The following is a 23729-nucleotide window of genomic DNA, read 5'->3' as shown; positions in this document are numbered from 1 at the left end:
TATATGTTAGATCAAGAAAGAAGCAAAATCTTTCACAGAATCACACAGAATCACAGAATTGTAGGGGTTGGAAGGGACCTCCAGAGATTGAGTCCAACCACCCTGCCAAAGCAGGTTCCCTACAGTAGGTCGCACAGGTAGGCATCCAGGCAGGTCTTGAATATCTCCAGAGAAGGAGACTCCACCACCTCCCTGGGCAGCCTGTTCCAGTGCTCCGTCACCTCACTGTAAAGAAGTTCTTGAGCATGTTTCTGCGGAACTTCCTATGCTGCAGTTTCCAGCCGTTTCCCCTTGTCCTGTCTCCACTCACCACTGAAAAGAGTCCATCCTCGCCATTCTGCCCCCTACACCTTAGATATTTATAGACCTGGATCAGGTCCCCTCTCAGTCTCCTTTTCTCAAGGCTGAACAGACCCAGCTCACTCAGCCTTTCTTCATAGGAGAGATGCTCCAGGCCCTTCACCATCTTTGTGGCCCTCTGCTGGACTCTTTCCAAGAGATCCCTGTCTTTTTTGTACTGGGGAGCCCAGAACTGGACGCAGTACTCCAGATGAGGCCTTACCAGGGCAGAGTAGAGGGGGAGGATCACCTCCCTCGACCTGCTGGACACGCTCTTTTTAATGCACCCCAGTAAGCCATTGGCCCTCTTGGCCACAAGGGCACACTGCTGGCTCATGGCCAACCTGTCGTCCACCAGGACACCCAGGTCCCTCTCCGCAGAGCTCCCCTCCAGCAGGTCATCCCCCAACCTGTACTGATGCATGCAATTATTCCTCCCCAGATGCAAGACTCTACACTTGCTTTTGTTGAACCTCATCCGTTTTTTTTTCTACCCAGTTCTCCAGCCTGTCCAGGTCTTGCTGAATGGCAGCACAGCCTTCAGGCGTGTCAGCTAATCCTCCCAACTTCGTATCATCAGCAAACTTGCTGAGGGTGGCCACTATCCCCTCATCAAGGTCATTGATGAAGATGTTGAACAAGACCGGACCCAGCACCGACCCCTGAGGAACACCGCTAGTTACAGGCCTCCAACAGGACTCTGCACCACCAACAATGACCCTCTGCGCTCTGCCAGTCAGCCAGTTCTCAACCCACCTCACTGTCCACTCATCTATCCTACACTTCCTCAGCTTTGTTATAAGGACGTCATGGGGGACAGTATCAAATGCCTTGCTGAAATCAAGGTAGACTATATCCACTGCTCTCCCCCCATCCACCCAGCCAGAGACAACATCATAGAAGGCTACCAGGTTGGTCAAGCATGACCTCCCCCTGGTGAACCCGTGCTGACCACTCTTGATAACCTCCTTTTCTTCCAGTTGTCTGGAGATGACATCCAGCACAAGCTGTTCCATCACCTTTCCAGGGACAGAGGTGAGGCTGACTGGCCTATAATTGCCTGGATCTTCCTTCTTGCCCTTTTTGAATACCGGAGTGACATTGGCTATCCTCCAGTCTTCAGGTACCTCCCCCATCCTCCAAGACCTCTCAAAGATGACAGAAAGCGGTTCAGCAATCACCTCTGCCAGCTTCCTCAGCTCCCGTGGATGCATCCCATCGGGTCCCATGGATTTGTGAACATTGGTGTTGCCTAGGCACTCTCGGACCACCTCTTCCCTGACAGAAGGGAGGTCTTCCATTCCCCAGACCTTCTCACTAACCTCCAGGGTCTTGGATTCCCGAGGGGGATCTTTTTCACTGAAGACAGGAGCAAAGAAGGCATTCAGTATCTCCGCCTTCTCAGCATCCCCCGTTATCAGAACACCCCCGTTACTTAGCAGGGGAGCCACATTCTCCCTAGTCTTCCTTTTACTGTTAACGTACTTAAAAAAGCCTTTTTTATTATCCTTTATCCCTTTCACCAGATTTAATTCCAGGCGGGCTATAGCCTTCCTCGTCGCATCCCTGCAGGCCCTGACAACATTCCAATATTCTTCCCAAGTAGTCAGACCTTTTTTCCACATTTCATGGGCCTTCTTCTTTCCTTTGAGTTTGTGCATGAGCTTCTTGCTCATCCACACAGGTCTCCTGCCACCCTTTCCCGATTTCTTCCTCACAGGGACGCACCGATCCTGAGCTTGGAAGAAGCTCAGAAGAGCTGGTTGGCATTTAACCAGCTCTCACAGGCCTCCTTCCCTTCTAACACCCTAGCCCACAGGATAGCTCCAAGTAGGTCCCAGAAGAGATCGAAATTGGCTCTCCTGAAGTCCAGGGTAGCAATCCTACTTTTTGCTTTACTTCTTCCACTCAGGATCTTGAACTCCACCATCTCGTGGTCACTACAACCCAAGCTGCCCCCAACCTTTACTTCCCTGACAAGCCCTTCTCTATTAGTGAGAATAAGGTCCAGCAGTACCCCTCTCCTCGTAGATTCCTCAACCACCTGCATCAGGAAGTTGTCATCAACACATTGCAGGAACCGTCTGGACTGTGCATACCTGGTCACATTGCTTTTCGAGCAAATATCTGGATAATTGAAGTACCCCACGTCTGGGATCGTGATGCTGCTTCCAATTGCTTGTGGAAGGCCTCATCAACCTCCTCCTCCTGATCAGGGGGCCTGTAGCACACTCCCACAACAGTGTCAGCCATGCCAGCCCGCCCCTTGATTCTTACCCACAAGCTCTCCACTGCTACATCACTCTCCCCCAAGTGGAGTTCAATACATTCTAGCTGCTCTCTTACATAAAGAGCAACTCCACCACCCCGCTTCGCTGGCCAATCTTTCCTAAAAAGCACATAGCCCTCCATGACAACATTCCAGTCATGCGAGCTGTCCCACCACGTCTCCGTGATCACAATGAGATCGTAGCCGTGCGACCACACGCAGATCTCCAACTCTTCCTGTTTATTTCCCATACTGCACACATTAGTGTATAGACACTTCAGGGAAGCAGCATTCCCCTGACACACTCCATCCCTTCGAACTCCACCCTCATCACCCATCAAGTTCACTTTTGAACCTCGAACTACCTGAACCTCAGCAGCCCTCATTTTGTCCCCTTCCCCCTTCTTACCTAGATTAAAGACCTTTCGATGAGGCCCGCCAGCTCCTGGGCTAGGATCCTTTTACCCCTTGCAGACAGGTGAGCTCCATCTGCAGCCGTCATGCCAGGTGCCGAGTAAATTGCCCCATGGTCAAAAAAACCAAAGTTCTTGTGCCTGCACCAGCCTCTAAGACATTTATTGATGAGGAGGGTTTTTTTGATCCTCTCAGTGTCCTTCCCCGCCACTGAAGGGATAGAAGAGAAGACCACCTGCACTCCCGCACCATCCAGTACCCTCCCCAGACCCTTGAAGTCATTCTTGATAGCCCTTAGGCTTCTCTTGGCAGCATCATCGCTGCCAACCTGAACTACCAGTAAGGGGTAGTAGTCAGATGGGTGAAAAAGCCCAGGCAGCTTTCTAGAGATGTCCCTGACCTGTGCCCTAGGGGAGGCAGCACACTTCCCTCCGGGTGGGGTCAGGACCCCAACCTTTCATCAGGTTTCTGTGTCTGTATTATATGCTATCTACAATATCTTCAAAATGTGTTTTTTTTAATGAGTCTGCATGTAAGTGTGAGCTTTCTGACACAGCCTGTTTATAAAATCTGACACAGCCTGTTTATAAAATCTGTGGATTTAAAAGAATGCTTCCACACAACTGTAAAGTATGCATCCTTTTTTTTTTTTTTTTTTTTTTTTTTTTTTCATTGGGAGTATTTAAGTTATAGTAAAGAGGGAGTACTGTAAAACATTGTTACCAGTTGACAAGATGACTTTTTAAATTCAAGATTATTTAGCATACGGACTGTAAAGCAATCTTCACAAGGACCTGCTGAAATATTTTGAATGTCTGAGATTATTCTATTTCTGAGGAGAAGGTAGACAATTTCATCTTACTTCAGGTTCTTTTCTTGTTGGAAAATGCTCCTTTTGAAAATCTGTGCAAACTACATACACTCCCAGACCAACTAACTTTTTACATTTGGGATGCAATAAAAATGCAGTTTTGAAATTTTGATACAACTTCACTTCACTGGGAAGACTACTGGTTTCAGCAGCTGTTGGACTGGCAGGAGAGCGGAGTGAGTTTTTGTTTTATAGGACGGGAACGAAAAAAATCTGTCAGTCTCCCTGTAAGCAGTAAATAATACAATAAATTTGCCCCTCCAATGATTTACCCCTTACAGTACTAAATCAAGATCCTTTAATCTTTTGGTAATCTATGATTTTTTTTCTTTTTTTTTCAAGTAAATAGAGTCTAAGTTTTCTTACTGATTTTATTTTAGTTGCCTTCTCTGTTTTATGATTCCATTGTAATTCATCCTGTTATATTATATTCATCACAAACTACCCAGTGCATTCATTCCTCTTTTTGATCTTTTCCTTTGCCCCATAGTTTGCGGAAGGAGTCAAAAATTAGAAGTGACTCAAACTGGGCCTATGTCTAAAGACCCTGCTTCTCTGTAGTTTCATGACAGTTATCTGCTGAGTAACTTGCCACTCTTATTTCATCATCAATTATTTATTTGCATTTTATTTGACTTTTTTCCAAAGTACTAAAATCAAATTTGACTATTTGTTGAAATGATGAATTGCTAGATTAAAAGTAATTAGATCCACAGACTCTCTTGTTCTCAAGTAGATAAAAATGGATCATCATTCTGTAAAGTTTTCTTCAAGCAGGGAATGGTATGGTTATTATGAAATTTGCAGCTTTTTCATAAATGCAAGAAAATACTTATACTTCCTAACTTTGTACTCTGACATCTTCACTGTAGACAGAATGGTTGAGTTGAGTACCTACAAAGACAAGAATATCTTTCTACACATGTGAAAGAGTTCTTTGGGTTTTTTGGTGTTTTGCCTGATCATTAAACTGCCACAGTTTATTTTACTGACCCAATACATCTATGGCCATTCATGGAGTAGATTCACGTTGGGCATGGGGCACAGTTAGGCCATGTGCTCTTGAAACCTACTTGGTGCTATAATATTCACTTTTGAATAAATATTTATGAACGGATGTTCAGAAACATACTGAGAATACAGATATTCCCAAATACAAAATACCATTGACTTTCTCAACCCAGTTCCTTAAAGAATTCTCCATCAACATTCAGTAGTCATTACATGACAACCATAAGAAGATCATTAGACTTCTCACTTTTATTTGCAAGCAATATCAGAATTTGCTGAATCCCACTGTGATTGGTTCATATGATGGTAAGTTGTATTAATAGCAAACTCAATACAGTCACAGCAAGATAGCAATGCCCTGGCAACTATAAACAAAATGCCACTTTATCTATAGATCTTCTGAATAACTTATTATATTTATTTGCTTATCATAAGGTAGTTCTTTTCCACAAGGTCAACTACATGCTCTCCTATATCATTTTGTTGATTTTGGAAAATATACTTTTTATAGCCCTATAGCAAGAGCTTTGACAACAAAATGCATATAATCTGTATGTGCTCATATGAGAAAGGGAATATAAAGGATATTATGGAAGATATGGGCAAAAATATGTTAAAGGAAAAGCTTATGAAACAAAAGAGAATAGCTTCAGAACCTTGCATGGATTGTGTGTGTCTGAAATTGGGTGCCGTCTGGACTTGCAGATGTGGGATCAGGAAAGCCAAGGTGCAGAAAGAACTGAACTTGGCGAGGGATGTGAAAAACCATAGGAAGACATTCTACAGGTACACTGGCCAGAAGAGACAGGCCAAAGTGAGTGTACCTCCTTTGGTAAATGTAAAAGGAGAACTGGCTTCAACGGACAAAGAGAGGGCAGGGGTACTGAATGAGTTCTTTGCCTTGGTCTTCACTGGAAGCCAGGATTCCAGTATTTCATCGAATCATCGAATCATAGAATCATAAGGTTGGAAACGACATATAAGATCATCTAGTCCAACCGTCTTCTCATTACTACTGCTACCACAAACTACTAAACCATATCTCACAGCTCCTCATCCAGACACCTCTTGAACACTGCCAGGGACGGCGATTCCACCACCTCCCTGGGCAGCCATTCCAGTACCTGACCACTCTCTGAGAGAAAAAGTTTTTCCTCATGTCTAACCTAAACCTCCTCTGGTACAACTTGCGGCCATTTCCCCAGGTCCTGTTCATTGCCTGGGAGAAGAGGCCAAACCCCTCTTCACCACAGCCTCCCTTCAGGAAGTTGTAGAGTGCAATGAGGTCTCCTCTGAGCCTCCTCTTCTCCAGACTAAACAATCCCAGCTCCCTCAGCCTCTCCTCATAAGACTTGTGCTCCAGACCCCTCACCAGTTTTGTTGCCCTTCTCTGAACACACTCCAGGGTCTCAATGCCTTTCCTGTAGTGAGGGGCCCAAAACTGAACACAATAGTCGAGGTGCAGCCTCACCAGTGCTGAGTAGAGGGGAATGATCACCTCCCTGCTCCTGCTGGCCACACTATTTCTAATGCAGGTCAGGACACCATTGGCCTTCTTGGCCACCTGGGCACAGTCGACTCATGTTCAGCCAAGCATCAACCAACACCCCCAGGTCCCTTTCCTCTTCACAATCATCCAGCAACTCGTCCCCAAGCCTATAACGCTGCATGGGGTTGTTGTGCCCAAAGTGCAGGACCAGACACTTGGCCTTGTTGAACCTCATCCCATTCACCTCAGCCCAGCGATCCAGCCTGGTCTAAATCCCTCTGAAAGACCTCCCTACCTTCAGGCAGATCAACACCACCTCCCAGCTTGGTGTCATCTGCACACTTACTGAGGGTGTACTCAATCCCCTCATCTAGGTCATCAATAAAGATATTAAACAAGATGGGCCCCAGTACCGAACCCTGGAGGACACCACTTGAAACGGGTTGCCAGCTGGACTCAACTCCATTAACCACTACCCGCTGGGCACAGACCTCTAGCCAGTTCCTTACCCAAAGAAGTGTATACCTGTTCAGACCACGAGCAGCCAGTTTCCCCAGAAGAAGCATGTGAGAGACCGTGTCAAAGGCTTTGTTCATGTCCCTGAGCCCTGCATACCTAACCCTCTAGGTGGGTACCAGGTGGGTACCCCTCATTGTAAGGGCAGAGCAAGTCCGAGACCACCTCATTAGTCTGAATGCGTACAAGTCTATTGGATCGGATGGCGTGCATCCCAGGGTTCTGAAGGAGCTGGCTGTGGTGGTTGCTGAGCCACTCTCCATCATATTTGAAAAGTTGTGGCTGTCAGGTGAGGTCCCGGATGACTGCTGGAAGGGTCACGTCACTCTCATTTACAAAAAAATGGAGCAAGGAGGATCCTGGGAAGTACATGCCAGTGAGTCTCACCTTTGTGCCTGGGAAGATCATGGAACAGATCCTTCTGGACAACATGCTTGATGACATGAGGAATGAGTGTGTGATCCGAGACAGCCAGCACGGCTTCAACAGGGGAAGGTCATGCTTAACCAATCTGGTGGCCTTCTATGATGGAGTGATGGCATCGGTGGACAAGGGAAAGGTGACCGATGTCATTCAGTTGGACTTGACAAGGCGTTTGACATGGTCCCCACCACATCTTTATCTCCAAATTGGAGGGATGTGGATTTGATGGGTGGACCACTCGATGGATAAGAAATCAGTTAAAAGGTCGCAGACTGAGGGTGGTCATCAATGGCTCTATGTCCAGGTGGAGGCCGGTAACGAGCAGCGTCCTTCAGGGGTCTGTCTTGAGACCAGTGCTCTTTAATATCTTTATCAGTGACATCAGTGACGGAATCGAGTGCACCCTCAGCAAGTTTGCTGATGACACCAAGCTGAGTATTGCAGTTGACACGGTTGAAGGAAGGGATGCCATTGAGGGACCTCAACAGGCTTGAAAGGTGGGCCCAGGTGAACCTAATAAGGTTCAACACAGCAAAGTGCAGAGTTTTGCACCTCGGCCAGAGGAATCCCAGGCATCCATATAGACTGGAAGAAGCCGTCCTTGAGAGCAGCCCTGCAGAGAAGGATCTGGGGGTCCTGATGAATTAAAAGCTTAACATGAGCCAGCAGTGTGCTCTTGCAGCCCGGAAAGCAAATGGTATCCTGGGCTCCATCAGAAGAGGGTGGCCAGCAGGGACAGGGAGATGATTGTCCCCCTCTTGTGAGGCCCCATCTGGAATACTGTGTCCACGTCCACGAAAGACACAGAACTGTTGGGTCCAGAGGAGGGCCATGAAGATGATCAGGGGACTGGAGCACCTCCCCTAAGAAGACAGGCTGAGGGAACTGGGCTTGTTCAGCCTGGAGAAAAGAAGGCTGCAGGGTGACCTCATTGCAGCATTTCAGTGCCTAAAGGGAGCCTACAAACAGGAGGGGAATCAACTCTTTGAAAGGGTAGATAACACCAAGACAAGGGGAAATGATTTTAAGTTGAGGGAGGGAAGATTTAGTTTGGATGTCAGAGGGAAGTTCTTTACAGAGAGAGTGGTGAGGCACTGGAACAGGCTACTCAGAGATGTTGTGGATGCCCCGTCCCTGGAGATGTTGAAGGTCAGATTGAATGAGGCCCTGGGCAGCCTGGTCTGGTATTAAATGTGGAGGTTGGTGGCCCTGCCTATGGCAGGGGAGTTGGAGATTCATGATCCTTGAGGTCCCTTCCAAACCTGTGATTCTGTGATTCTGTGAAATTACTACTAAATAGACAGAAATGAATCAGAGATTTGTATATTTTTATTGAATAGAGAAAGGAACTAAGAAGACTTTAGGCCTTTTTTTCTTTTATTATTTTATTTTATTTTATTTTATTCAGATCATTGGAAGATATCACTAAATTGAATATATCTGAATTAGCAGCTGGATTAGAAAATTATAACATTGTGTAAAATGTAACTGGAAATATGTTTTCAATTAGAACAGTTGTGGGTGGTAAATTCAGTGTATGCATGACAATGTACTATACACAATTCTCAATGAAAGATGTACCAGTGGTTTTTTTTTGTTTTTTTTTTCTCTCCACTTGAAATGGATGAGAAGCTAGTGATATCCTTATAGCTAGCAAGAGGTCTTCTACTATACACAAAACTTTTTCAGTTACCAGATTTAATACAGTTTGACATTCAAGTGCCAAGTGTGGACTATGCAAAAGCTCAAGTTCAGGACTCATCTTTCTAAGACAGTATTGAAAAACAGCCTAGAAAATCATGAAGGTCTATGACAGTGCAGAGAATGCAGCTAAACACAGCTGTCTCACAGCATGGTTAGAACGCTTCTGTCTGACAGTGGGGATCAGTTGTCACCATCTCTCCAAAACATAATTAAAATCATTCAATGGTGAGGACTGTGCTGTGTTACAGATGTCTCAGCTATCTTAATTAGAGGCTGGAATTATGTCTCAGGGAAGTCGTGGAATAACTACACTGCAAAACAAGTTTCCTTTTCTCTTTCTTGTCTCTCACAGACTGTGTACAGTACAAGTTGTTTCACAGTCTAGTTGCCCTCCTCTCAATCAACCACAGACTATGCTAAAAATCTGTTGCACTGGGAAAAGAAAAAAAAAAAGTTGCCTTAAGGTCCTTTGTTTGTTTGTTTATAGTTTGTTTTGTTGTTGTTTTGTTGTTTAGGGAGGGGGTTTGTCCTTTGCATTTCCAATTACAAATGATAATTACAAAACCAGTTTTGAATTAATCACTCAATTTCCAAAACCAGCTTTTAATTTCATGGTAAGACAGATAATCTTTGCTGTAACAAAATGCTCTGAAAGTATAAAAGATTGTGAAAATAAATTTTCTATATCCATCTTTTTTACCATAAATTACATTCTTTAATAAATAATTTACCGTCATGTGATTTCACCCTTACACAACAAATTTGTCAGCAAGGACCCCATGCTAGGCAGGCACAGCATAAAAGCTGTGTCTAAACTTGTCTGCATTGTGTTTTCCAGCTTGGTTCCTCTGTTCACCCAGGCAGCCTGCACAGCACTGAATAGTGTGAATGCATTTAATTACAGTCTGACATGTGTATTCCTGAGAAACAAAAGGCTGTGAACTGAGGGTGATGATTAACTGTTCTACCAGATAATTGCTTAAACTACTACTTATATTATGCTGCATTATCTCTTTTGAACAAAGTGATTATTGGCCCTTTGTGCAGCGATTATACAATGTAAGTGCAATCTTGCTGTTCTAAATGTTAGAGTTTATGTTTAATGTACATTTATTTGTAATGAGGGGTGCAACTTTAGAATTTCTTTAAAGATTTATTCCTACAACTGGGAGAAAAGAATTACAAAAATGAAGGCAAGTCTATGTTTGTCACACTGATCCAAAGGCAACATTTCTCTAAGGGACTGGAAAGGATGACATCCTTGGTTTCTGGAGAAATCCATTGATAGGAATCTACTGTTAAGTACCAGAGACCTTCCAGTAAAATAGGCAGTGCATGCATTTTCACAACGAGGAGGAAAGAGGAGATACAGGAAGTAAAGACTATTAAGAATACTTGATATAGAGAAGATAAATAAGAACAGTACATTAACCACATGTTCTGGCCTCTGAAGTAAATTTAATTGAAATAAAAGATGGAAATGTATTACTTGCAAAACTCTTTATGAGAAGGAAAAACAAAACAAAACAAAACAACAACCAACAACAAAACAAAGAAAGAAAAAAAAAAAAAAGACTTAAAAACAGACTTTAAGAAGGACCTGCACCTGAATGAGGTACTATGGAAGTGGACAACTTCCCAACTTGAAGTTACCTGTATTGAGAAAGGATACAAGGAAATCGTTAGAGAAATTAGCAGCAACACTGAACAAACAATTTATTCACTGTACAGATCTTCTTACTTGTGCTGGAAGGAAGCAAGGTCTTTATAAATCCACAATTAAGCAAAGATCATCCTACACCTGTAAGAATTGTAGTTCTAGGACATACATCAATGTGCATAGCCCTTCTCTCCTACTTATTTTCGTTTTGGAAAAGCAAGCACATTAGTTCTTCATTTTCTGAGAACAGAGGTTCCTATCATATCTGTGCAATGTCTTTGTGCTCTGAGATTCACACAATCTTTCTCAAGACTGTGTGTATGAGACCTTGATCATGAAAGGCTAAGTGCGTTGCCTACCAAAGCAAAATGTTAGGATGGATATCAGTATGGAATTAATGAATGAGAATGCATCTTCCCATAGCAAGCAAGAATGAGAGCAGTCACAAATGTCATGTCTTCTGCATATATATAGCATTCTAGGATAGAAGAATTTCTTAATGTTGAACCACCACACTTTGAAACATTTATACCAAGTTCTGGGAAACCAGGTCAGTATACCATATTTGAGGTAAATATCCCTACCATTTTTCCACAGATGCCAAATGAACAGTCAGTGTGGGTGCTACTGAAGCTACACTGGTGATATGAACTGAGGGAAAGAACATGCATTGAAGACATGCCTAGACTCTCCCTCTTCTCACGTTTTCCACTCTTAACCGCTTTAATTTGAAAACTCACTTGAACAATGCCGGTTTATCCCCAGCTCACTTAGTGCTAATTTTTGTTTTCCTTTACATTTCATAGACAGACACTGCTTGTAGTTCCCCTCCACCAAAGCTGTAGCTGTTGTGCACACATATGTATCTACTTCCTCTTTAAATATTCCCTTTCTGTTCATCATGTAGCATATGCCAAAGGAAAACTTATCTTCTCTCCTCCTACACTGCACCTGATGTAGATACTCCCCAGCTCATCATACTCCCTTGCAAACCAAGAAGACTTTCTGTTTCCTGATTAGCACAAAATGAGTACTACATGCTCAGAGGAAACACACTGTGTACTGTGCTCTAAGGACACATTATTGCAATAGAAAGTCAAAGGCTGAAGACATTATTTCACAATCAAGATACCTTTCCAATCCCAAGGGCAGCATGATTACTCAGCTACACACTGGTAGAAAAATCAAACACTACTCATTAATTTCATTACACTTTTTCATTATATTTTTCTTAAAATGAACTGCGTAAATCTTACTTGTCTTTGCTATATCCTGCCTTGTAGTTTACCACTGAGATACCTATTAATATTTGTTAACACATTAAACAGCAGTAATGAGTACTTCTAGAAAGCACACATTAAAGGGAAAGAAGATCAGCAAGAGGATTAGAAGCAAGAAAGTCAAAAAAGAAAGAGAGTAATGACTGCAGGTATAACGAACTGCCCATGACCTTAAACTCTCCAGTTTTCAGGTTCTTTTGAGCCTTCAAATTGTGTAATAGTCTATGGCGTTTTTTGTTCTGTAGATGAAAATCCAGATGTGTGCTGTAAGTTGTATGCATTTATCACTACTAAATGTCTGTAAGGCCAATCTGAAACCATTTGTATTCACAGCCAAATGTGTTTTCATAAAAATACAGGCATAAACTTGTACCTCTGGTTTTCCAGACTCGTGGTGGTTTTTGCTTTCTTCATATCTCCTTGGATATTCCACCCAAGCTTCATCTCCCAAAAAGCTTCAAAGCTGTGATAAAATAGAAACAAGTAACATCACATTCCTCTCTGGTTAATTCCTTATCTTCTTTGTATATTCCTTTCCAGAAAGTAGGTTCAGCCAGAGTCAAGACATTTAAAGTTAGAATGAGGATGGTTTCCTTGTTCATTGTTAGGCACTTATGGTCAGTTTTCTGGGGTCAGTTCAATTAAAAATAAATACACAAATTAAAGCATATATATATATTTGGCTTCACTTTTCCTCTACTAATGTACATAGTACTGTTATTCCTGTGTTGCATATAAATTCCACTCTCTAATGAAATGATTAATTAAAAATAATAGAGAATGTAAATATTACTTTCGTGCTTCCCAGTTTGAGGGGGCATAACCCTAGGGACATCATATGAAACACAGTCAGGGAACAGACAGACTTTTAAATTGTTCTTCAGAGTCTCTGTTTTCCCTTAAATAATTAATTCTCTAGCCCTGATAATTGTGAGGCAACTATTCCAAATAAGAATTTGGTGGAATCAAGGCAGCAGTAAATGCCATAGTTTGCCAAATGCCTGAAAACAACAGTTATGAACTGCATCATGTCTTCTTGCAAGATTTGAAGAGATGCAGGAAAGGTTCCCATCACTCTGCAAAGACCTATTAATAAGAGGCAAGGATAGATTTTGATTGATTTTCTTTTCTTAAAAGAGAGGTTGGCTTCGGAAAGTTTTGAAAATAATGTTGGCAGAAGAGACCAAATACTTGTTCATACATACTCAGTAGAGGAGAAACTGCAGAGAGGGAAAGCTAACACAAAAATAATTTTAATGGCTCTCAGCCACTATGTTCCAAGTAATGAAACATCTGAGCACAGCCTCTTACCAGCTGTGCTGGACTAACAAAAGGACCTGAGTGATCAGTGAGAAACAGGTTTTGCAGAAAAATAAACCTCTCCCATTGCAGATTATACATAAGTGACTTACCTAGTACTATTTATGTGATGTGCAAAACTGGATACAAGAACCAAAATGCTTCCAATATTTTCATTTTCTCTGGATCTTTTCAAGTTTTATTAAAATTATGAATAGGTGTGTGGGATTATTTTTTTCCTTTTCTTTAATATATATATATATGTATATATATCCACCAGAACAGAAAAGAACTTTTTAACTTACAATAAGCTGGTGGTGATTTTTACCATAACTGTGTTCCTTTGTATGAGCATGAAAAGAATATTTAACTGACAGATCTGAATAATTTGTAGATGTTGAAGCCTTTAAGACACCTAGCCATTCTTCTTGCCATCCTTCTGAAGATTACTACTTTGCACCAAAAGCAGTGACAAAGACAGTAGGTATGTGTGTGTACCTAAATATAGAAGGGATGAGTATTAGACTCTGGACAAAAGAATTGTGCCACAGTCTGCATGGGACTGTATGGAAGCAATTGACTGTAGGTATGTCTCTCTGGGCCTCCTGTAATGTCCTACATTCAAACCAACTTTCCTCTCACTGTAAAGATAGTATGCTTGTGTGTGTGTATATTTACAGCTATTTTTAAATAGCTGTTTAAAATATGTAAGATATACTTGTGTCTCAAGCCATCAGAGTGATAGTTTAGACCAGATGAAACTTTTCTAATGTAATGTTTTGCTACTGGAAGTGTTATATGGAGCATGCAGGAAGAGTGTATTTGAAGAGTGCAAACCTGCTCAATTGTGTTGAATGAACACACAGGATGAAGGAAAAAAAAAATAGTCTTATTCATAATGCTTATTGGAAGTGGTTTTTGATGATTACTATCCTCACTAAACATGCCTAAGTCTTAACTCAGAAACTTTAAGTTGATATGAACCAAAGTTCTGCCAGGGAACAATATAAGAATTGAAGAATTTGGGCTCAGTGGTCCAGCACTTGAACTCTCTCCCACATTCCCTTGCATTTAACGAAACACATGTAGACAGTATGCTCATTTCTCAAACTAGGAAGTAGAACTAGGAAAAGTAGAAAAAAAAAATTCTTAAAAAAAAACCCTCAAAACTCTAGCCTCCAACGTTGATCTCTGTTAATTAAACAATATTTAAAATATATATATATATTGCAACTATTTTAAAATATCTGAATAGTTTTGTTGGTGGTGCTTGTGATCCTTCAAATGTGGCTTGACTTGCTGTAGTCGCTGTGGATTTTCTTAATCCCCAGTGCTACCAGGAGTATTATTGGGTATCAGGGTGAGACCTGGGCCTATGCTTTTCTACTATTTTGTTTATTAGCATATGATTATGGGAAAAAAAGGTGTGCTAAAATACATGGGATTAATCCTTGTGGAAAGATGTGATCTTAGAAGAGCTCCAAGAATGTCTGAGAACTGAGAAGAGTGCTGGTGCTATCAGAAATGCTTTTAATTGTTAAGAATGAAGGAATAAAAATAGACTGGGTCACAAAGTGAAGAAAAAGCATGCAGAAGATAAAACAAAGTAAAAAGTGATAGAAGACCAAAGAGGATGGAAAATGATATAGATGGTTAACACATATATGTTGTAAAGTTTCCATTGCACTCTTCTGACAGACAGTATACATAAAACATTCTTGTCCCAAGTGAAAAAGTGAAATTCAGAGTATACTTATTTGATGTTTTTTCAGTATATCTAGCTATAAAAACATCAAATGAAGTTAATACTTCATTTGATGTTTTTAACATTACAGCAATCACTAAGAAATGTTACATCAAGCTTTATTCATTTCATTACTTTATTAATTTATAAAGGGCCCATCTCATGACAGAATCTGTGAGGCTGAATGAGAAAAAGAAGAGTCAAAGCGAGGTCAATGCCTAAAGAGACCACTGGAAAAAATGATTAAAAAAGAACATCTAAACAGGAAGATTAAAAAAAAAAAAAAAATGGAAGAGCAAAACTGAATATTGTTGAATGATTAATATTAAGAAAGCTTGCACTCCATCTTTAATGCATCCAGAGGGAATTATGGTCACTCTCCAAATAAAACAATTTCTCTGAAATGTACAGAAACTTACGTAGAAAATTTCAGGGTCCAAAAAAAAAAAACTAGGAAAGGTCACAGCAGGCTCATTTGTGCTCTTTTTTTGAGGAAGAAAGCCAATTGTTCTAATGTAACAATGGAAAATTCATATGAAACATCTAGAAATAAGAATCTTTATATTCACTTATATGCATAAATGTATAAACATGTTAACTAGCACATACACAAACCATAGAATCACAGGATCATAAAATGTTTTGGGTTGGAAAGGACCTTTAAGATCATCTAGTTCCAATCCCCTGCTACAGGCAGTAACAACTTTCTCTAGACCAGGTTGCTCACAGGCCCACCCAGCCTGGCCTTGAATTGCTTCCAGGGAGAGGGCATCCAGAACTTCACTGGGCAACCTGTTCCAGTGAAGAACCTTCACAGTGAAGAATGTCTTCCTAATATCTAGTCCAAATCAACTTTTTTCTGGTTTAAAGCCATTTCTCCTCATTCTGTCACTACATGCCCCTACAAAATGTTCCTCCCCAGCTTTTCTGTAGGCCCCCTTCAGGTACTGGAAGGCCACTATAACGTCTCTTCTATATGACCTCACTGTAAGGATCATTTTGTGAGCCCTCCCCTTGATCCGCTCCAGCAGCTTGGCATCATTCTTGCATTCGGGCGCCAGAAATAGATGCAGTACTCAAGGTGGGGTCTTCTGAAAGCAGAGTAGAGAGGCACAATCACCTCCTTTGACATGCTGGCCACACTTCTTTTGATGCAACCCAGGATACAGGTTCAAATATATTGAAATATATTGAGATGAATTATGCTAAAAGACCCAGTGATACTGAGATACCAAATACTACTACCTCTGTCCTAATACCCATTTTCATACCCACAATATGTCCGATAAAGCTGTTTGAGGTGTCCCATCTTATTAAGAGCTGCATCCTTCAGGTATCCTAGCTGGCCAATGGAGATCAGACAGGGGCAAGCCACTGGACAAGGTGAGCTGTTAAAGATGAGAGCACACTGTTGTGCCGTAAATGTGCACAGCCTAGGTATTTAGCTGGGAGCACACCTCAGTACTAACGACTTATCAGTTATGAATTGACAGTTCTACAAATCACATCACAACATCTGGAATGGGAAAAAGAGTATTCTTTTGTAGAAGGCTTGAGGTCTGCCTGGATAAAAATGTCTGCCACACAGACATTTATTTGACTGATTTAACTTATATTTGTATGTAGAAACATATATAGATACATTTCCTTCAACACAATACAGTGCTGAAAATATTTTCACATATAGCCAGGTTGTTTCAAACATGAAATGATGAAAAATCTCTCACTTGCACCTATTAAATGTTGGAGCGATCATAAAAGCATTAAAACAAAAATTATGTTAAAATGTCTTTACAAGCACACTGATCTGAAAAAACACCAACACTGATGTAATTTAACACTTAAATTATAGTTATACACTTTTAAACAGCCATGCACAAAGTAGCTCATCTGACATTTTTCTCAAAACAGTGTGGTTATAAAAATATCATTTTAAGATATCCCTACCTTTGGTGGTTTCTCTCTTAATTATGGACTTAAAAACATCAATTAAGGGATAAATCTTCATTTTCATATCATGCAAATTGCAACAAGCATAAAAATGGCATTTAATGGTGATTCTTCATTTGAACCTTTTTTATAAATGTCTATTTTCCCTTCTTTAAAATCACTGTGTAAAAGCTCTTTCTAAGATGCTTCAATGTTCTTAAATTCCCAAGTAAATTCCAAGGTAAACCAAGATTTCAAAAGAAGCTGGCTGTTTTGCATGCCGCATTTTTAAGACCCATGTTGAAAAATGTTGAGAAATGCCTGTTAATCCAAATTCCCACCTTTGAAAATTTAATAACACTAACAATTTTCTACTGGGATCTTCAAAAATAGAAGGTGTTGAAGCCTTCTGGTAATTATGAAAACCACCAAGATAAGAGTACAGGGTCCTATGTGTGAAAATGTTGAATCCCTACTGTAATAGCTTTTAGAGGTTCATCCCAACCTCCTTACTGCAAGGAAGGGGAACCCAGAGAAAGAATGAGCTTCCATGTTCCCTCCAAGTGCTATGATGGCCAGCTGCAAGCAGAATCAAGAAATTATCAGAAGCCCTCCTTATGCTGATAGCTGCAACCTTCTGGGTCAACAGGAAACAAAGTTAAAAGCACAGGGCCTAAAAGTGGCTTCATAAAGAGAACCAGTGTTGTAATATATAAAGGGCTCTGGAGTCCTGCACACAGACTTCAGTGGCAAAAAGGGCCATAAACCCATTTTGCACTTACTGTACAAACTGTAAGTGAAACCAACAGAGGCTCATCCATTTGACATATTGACAAATACAAACGTTTGATATTTTCATATGCGCAGCCACTCTTAGGCATCAAAATTAAATTTATTTAACTGGGAAATTTAGAATTCATGGTTTTTGCTCTCTCCTTAGGTAACTTACCTGGTCATGTTTGTAAAGTAGTGCTAATTAATGCTTTGGAAAATTATAATAGAGTTTCTGTAGAACTGTGTTTTACAGCCACATGAATACCAAAACAATGCAGTATGATTCATATTCTAACAATGAATTCTAAGGACAATAACAATGATTTCGACAAAGTGTTACCAAATATTTAGGATATATAGTTCATCAGAATTTGAATAACTGCCATCACACACTCTGCTCATTTAAAACTAAAGCACTAATTAATGTAACTCTTATTCACATAAGATAAATCTTAAAACAAATCGTGATAGTACCGATGACATATTTAAGAATTCGTTACAAAAGGAAATGATTCTGTTTACAACAAACACTGATGTATTCCAAGAATAATTTTCTGCAAATTGCACAGATTTTTGTCAGTGTACTTCTGGAGAATATCCAAGCTATCTCTGAAAAGTTATAAAAGTTACTAAAATGCATCTTTAAATAACTTGCTTTATTAAGCACCTCACTGATGTCCGATCTGCCTTAACTGTGTATTGGTTCTTTTACTATTGGCATACTGAGATTGAGAAGTACAATTTGAAAGGTGTATCTTAAATGGAGGGAAATGGCCACTGTGTAGAGTGGATAAACTGAATTACTGTAGAAATGAAAAAAGCACAAAGAAGTAGAGGATCTGGGACAGACCAGAGGAAAACATAGAACTTGTGCCTAGAATAGAAAGAGAAGTGTACATGTAGTGAAAGAAAAATGCTTATTCAAATTCAGCACAGAAAGCCATCCACTGCCCTCAAGTGGCAGAGTTGTATCTCCTAAGGCTGAAGGAAAGCTTGATTGCAATACAGACGGAAGTAGTAAGGAAAGACAGAAAGAAAATTGGAGAATGGAGAAATCTGTACTTTTCCATAATCCTTATCCTCTTTTCAGAAATACTGGTAGACACTAAATGTATGATATTTGGGGTAAAAGAATTCTAAGTCTAAACTATTTTTTGTTGAGAAGTTGTACTTCCTTTCCTACATTATTGATTTAAAGGTGCTTTGTGAAGTTGGAAAAACTTACTTAAAAGTAAAAGCTAGCTCAGGTGAAGCCTAGAACTACCACTGTTTATGTGAAATGCAAATGAGGACTTGCCACCCAGGAATGTATGTTACATTTGACATTTGTCTCTAGTCAGAAGTCCCTATGAATAATGTAGTTTGATACCAATAGCCTCATTAAGGAAGATTTCTCTTAATACTTTCTGATTGTAATCTCTTCCTTTTCTCATTGCTCCTGGCCCTTCTCATCATTATCGATATGCTCAGGTCTTCAGTAGTGTTATAATATGTATTTTACAATGAATAGACTATTTTGGATAGGAATTAATAGTGCTAATGCCTAGGTGTCCTTAACGGTGAGACTTACTTATCCTAATTATATTTTATTGGGAACAGGAGGTATTCTGCTCCTTAATGCTAGAGTTCAGTAGGTTGGGTCATGAGAGAAAACAATCGTTGGTTTCACCCTAGTCTCCATTTGAGCACATCATGAAACTACTGCACCATTTTGTGTGATCAGTAGTTTCTGCTGAAAAGAGCTCTGGAACTAAAATAGTGGAGCTGTGGCAGGTCAAGATGGAGGTGATTGGCTGAGCTATGTAAGAGACGTTCTTCTGAGCATTTGTTGCACAACAGACAGGATGTGTTATTCATAGACGTTAAATATGAACACAAATCGAAGATATAGTGCAGTGGCCTATATACTCTATTTACTGTATTTACTCTATTTATTATTTATTCTAAATACAGTGTATCCTTCAAAATTTTGGAATACCTTTTAGGAAAACAGAGGATCACACTGTGGAAAATGTCAGTGTCCCAAAGGCAGTAAGTAAAAGGAGGTTTCCACTTCAGCTAGGTATCAGGTTCCATTTACTTTCCTCTTTCCACAGTAGGCATAACGTGTAGAGCTGATACAAAGACTCCTCCATAAAGCTCTGCTGCCAATTACCGATTTTCAGTAAATCACTATTAAATTGTCCCATAATTTTTCTGCCCTTCCTTCCCCAGAATGTTGATTACTGATGCATTTTCTGTGATGAGAGCAAGAGCTGATCTTTAAAGACCGTATAGTCTACACTGATGGGGCTCTCTTTACGTGTAAAGAGAAAATCTGCTTTCACAGAATTAAAAAAATTCATATTTTTTCTCCCTTTCTGAGACAGACTTTAAATACATGTTTATATAAAATGACAAGTAGGATGAAAAGAGATAGGCAGCTAAAGCACACTTTGGGAAGGAGAAGAACATGGGGAGATCCAGATAGCTCACCTGCAAGTGTTGTGTACATTTTTTCTGTAACATAAAATGAGCCTGGCATGAGTCATGCTGCTGCCCCTTCCTAATATCATTCAAGATTTGTGATAACTCTAGACCAGAATAAGTTACAAGCTTGGAGAGTGAGCAAAGAAAGTGTATTGCAGGGACATCCTGAGCAGATGAATATCCCTGCACAAAGAAGTAGACACAATTCCAAAAAGTCTGCTCAGCCCACCCAATCCTACTTCTCCTATAGAATCAAGTGATTTCAAAACTCAACTGTCCGTACAAAGTTCAGTGAACAATCAAAGGAAAACTAAACTAAATAAAAATATTTTAGTATCCCAGAAACAAATAGGCTTTCTCTCACACCTGTTTCAGTATTGGGTAATGTATTTTCCTAGTCTTTTTCACCTGGTGGCTCTGGAAATTTCACCAAGCCTCTCCGTGACTCCTTCCACATCTGCTTGTTCCCAATCAGCAGTTCTCAGCACTTTGTAGTTTGTAGATCCCAAAGTAGGATCAGAAGAGAGGTTCAGATGGTTTGTGTTGGGTATTATGTGCAGAAGAGAATCACTCCATGTGCATAAATGAAAGTAAAGGAGTAAGGAGAAAGAAGCCGAAGGACAGCGTGGAGTGGCCTGTCAGCTTATGTGCTCTTGATGCACCCGAAGGGCACAAATATCTGTACCTGAACTGAATTTCCTGATAGGTATTGCAGGGACAATTTTGTTTAATGAGATTTTTCAGCAAAAACAGGTTTCTGGATTGTCAATATTTTCACAGAACCTGAAAAAAATAAAGTATCACCTGTGTTAACATTTGGATAGAAAGTATGAGTGATAATCTTTTTGTCATTCTTTCTAACTGGTTCTAATATCATATTTCCAAGAGATTTTATATATATATGTATATATAAAGGTAACATATTTATTGCTGCATGAGTGTCATACTTAATCACTGCAAAATAATTTACCAAGGTTAGGAAGGATAGCTATGAATCATATCACTACTGATTATGCAACATTTTGGAAGATTGGTCTATTCTCCTTCCAGTAAGCATCTGTATCTTACATTAGCTCTAATGGAACTTAAATTTGTACATCAAGTGAAGAAGAAAGCCTTCTGCGTTGTTATAGATGTGTGACCTTGAGCCTTGTGACTCACTATACAATCTGCATGCAGGAATATTACACAGTATCTGTCAGCATCTGTCATGTCTGATTGTTTAAACATTACTTTGTCACCCACACATACATACACGGATTCTACCCAATTTAAAATTAAATATTATGCTGACATTCTAAAAAAGGACTGCTGTAAAATTTAAATAAACTTTATTGTGCTTCTTTTTACAATTACAAAATTATAATGAGAAAAATTAATCTCTGGTGTAACTTAACTGTATTCCTGGGCAAAGTGTCATGGACAATTTCTACCAGAATAATTAGAACTTGCAGACCAGATTTCTCTTCATTCAAAATATAATAAGTAATCACCTTGAGCCAACTCTCCTGTCTGTAATAACAGTACAATTCCCATTGCAATAACTGCAGTAGAAGCTACATCAAAGAAGCAGAAGAATATTTGACGTATGGAACACAGACAAATAGTTCTTTGTATGGTGATGTTGTTTATCATGCCAGAAGTAAAAAAAAAAAAAAAAAAAAAAAGTAGTCAGTTGTGTGATAGTCATCAGGAGAGGGGAAACATGCATGTTTTGACATTTTATTACCATGCTAATTAAAGGAACTCAGTTCTTCAGACACTGGAGGGTATTTTATTTTATTTTCTAGGAATGACCCAATTTATTCTCACCATTATCCCTTTGCAGGTATCAGGAAGACCTGCCAGAACTCCAGTCAGCAGTATACAATGAGTCAACGTCCCTTCTTGTGAATCTGTATCCTTACAGAGACAAAGAGGGACTACCAGGGAGCTGGCATTGTTGGAGGAGACCTTTGTCAGTGTCCTACAGGCAGAACCAGTGCCACAGCATGCTACAGTTGCCACTTCTGCTCTTACAGGTAGGTACAAACTTGGCTGATCAAGTGACTAATTAAATAATAAATCTAGCATGAAATGATCATTTACAATGAGTAATTTAGTGTACAAATATCCTCTCCCTGGGACCAATTCATAATTATCTTGATATTTGTATGTTATTAATATATATATATATGCTGGGTAGTTTCTGCAAATAATTGTATTCTAGAACCCTGAAGAATATAATCTTTCATAAAATTTATTTTTAAATAGCTCATGTTTAGTGCCTCTTCCCCTGCATAACTTAAAATATACATAGTCAAGTACAGTAAAATGTACAACATTAACTCTCTTTCATGTGGATTTAGCATTCCCTATTTGTCTATCAACTCTTGCTAATAATTTCATTCACTGAAATACAAAAGAATCTTCAAGTTAGCACAGGGGCTAGAATGTTTTTTCTAAGTATAATTTTTTTTTCTTTTTAAAAAGTGACATTGTCTGACTATTCTTATAAGATGTCCATCATGATCTGCTAACTAATCAAGACTAAAATAAGTTAAAAAGTAACATATGCTATTTTGTAAGAAAACATGTTTTATTACTTATGTAATAATTTTGATTTCAAAATTATTGTTAATCTTCTGCCACAGAGTTCCTCTTCTTTTTAGCTGCTACGTGTCTTTAGAGACAAGAGTGTTGTAGAATATTTATTAACATTATCCAGGTTCGTTTGAGACTGCATAGCTCACCAATTTATTGAGGAACTCTCACTAAAAAAATTATTTCCATGAGAGCATAATGTTAGCCTTTATGTCTATTCCAACTCTAATTCACCCTGATTACCCCACGGAAAAGTTTGGGCTTGTTTCGGCTGGTTGTCATGATAGATTCAAAAGCAACCATCATTTAAAAAAAAAAAACCTCTGTAATCAGCAAAATACATTTATATCATCTGCATGAGTTTATTTAACATTCTGCTTAATTTGAAAAGTATGTCCCATCTGTGTGCACGGGGTCTGCTACTTCAGGAGAAAAAATAGAGCAGCATAGACACCAGAATGCAACTGTGGTTCTTGCAAATCATTATGCACATTCATGAAACACAGTCCATGTATAAGAAGTACAATTTTATACATCTCAAGGTGTTTGTGAGTAGGCATTTAATTCCAGCACTTACAGTAGTAATTTAATCTGTCACCCTGCAATGAGTGCTGCATGGGCAGGCAAGATCCAATGGGGCTCCACAGGAGCCCCTTCCTGTTAAATTCAAAGCAGGATTGGGCTGTAGGTTTTAACAACCTCAGATATAGTCTGTGTCTTTTATGTTTTGTGACTACTTTGTACATTCTGACTACTAGAGGAAATAAATGCAGAATGACTATACATGCATATTGCCTATAGAAAGGAGACAAGGACTATCTGGTCTGCATATAATAGCTGTGCTCAGACACACACAGAATGTATAGAGGTTTTCATTACAATATTTGCATTGTACCCTGGAGGGAAAAAAAATAGAAAAAGTTATTGAAACCCAGACATTCTGAGTTATAGAACT

The sequence above is a fragment of the Lagopus muta genome, chromosome 3, assembly GCF_023343835.1.
Source record: "Lagopus muta isolate bLagMut1 chromosome 3, bLagMut1 primary, whole genome shotgun sequence".
Classification (NCBI taxonomy): domain Eukaryota; kingdom Metazoa; phylum Chordata; class Aves; order Galliformes; family Phasianidae; genus Lagopus; species Lagopus muta.
This window is presented reverse-complemented; position numbering follows the sequence as displayed.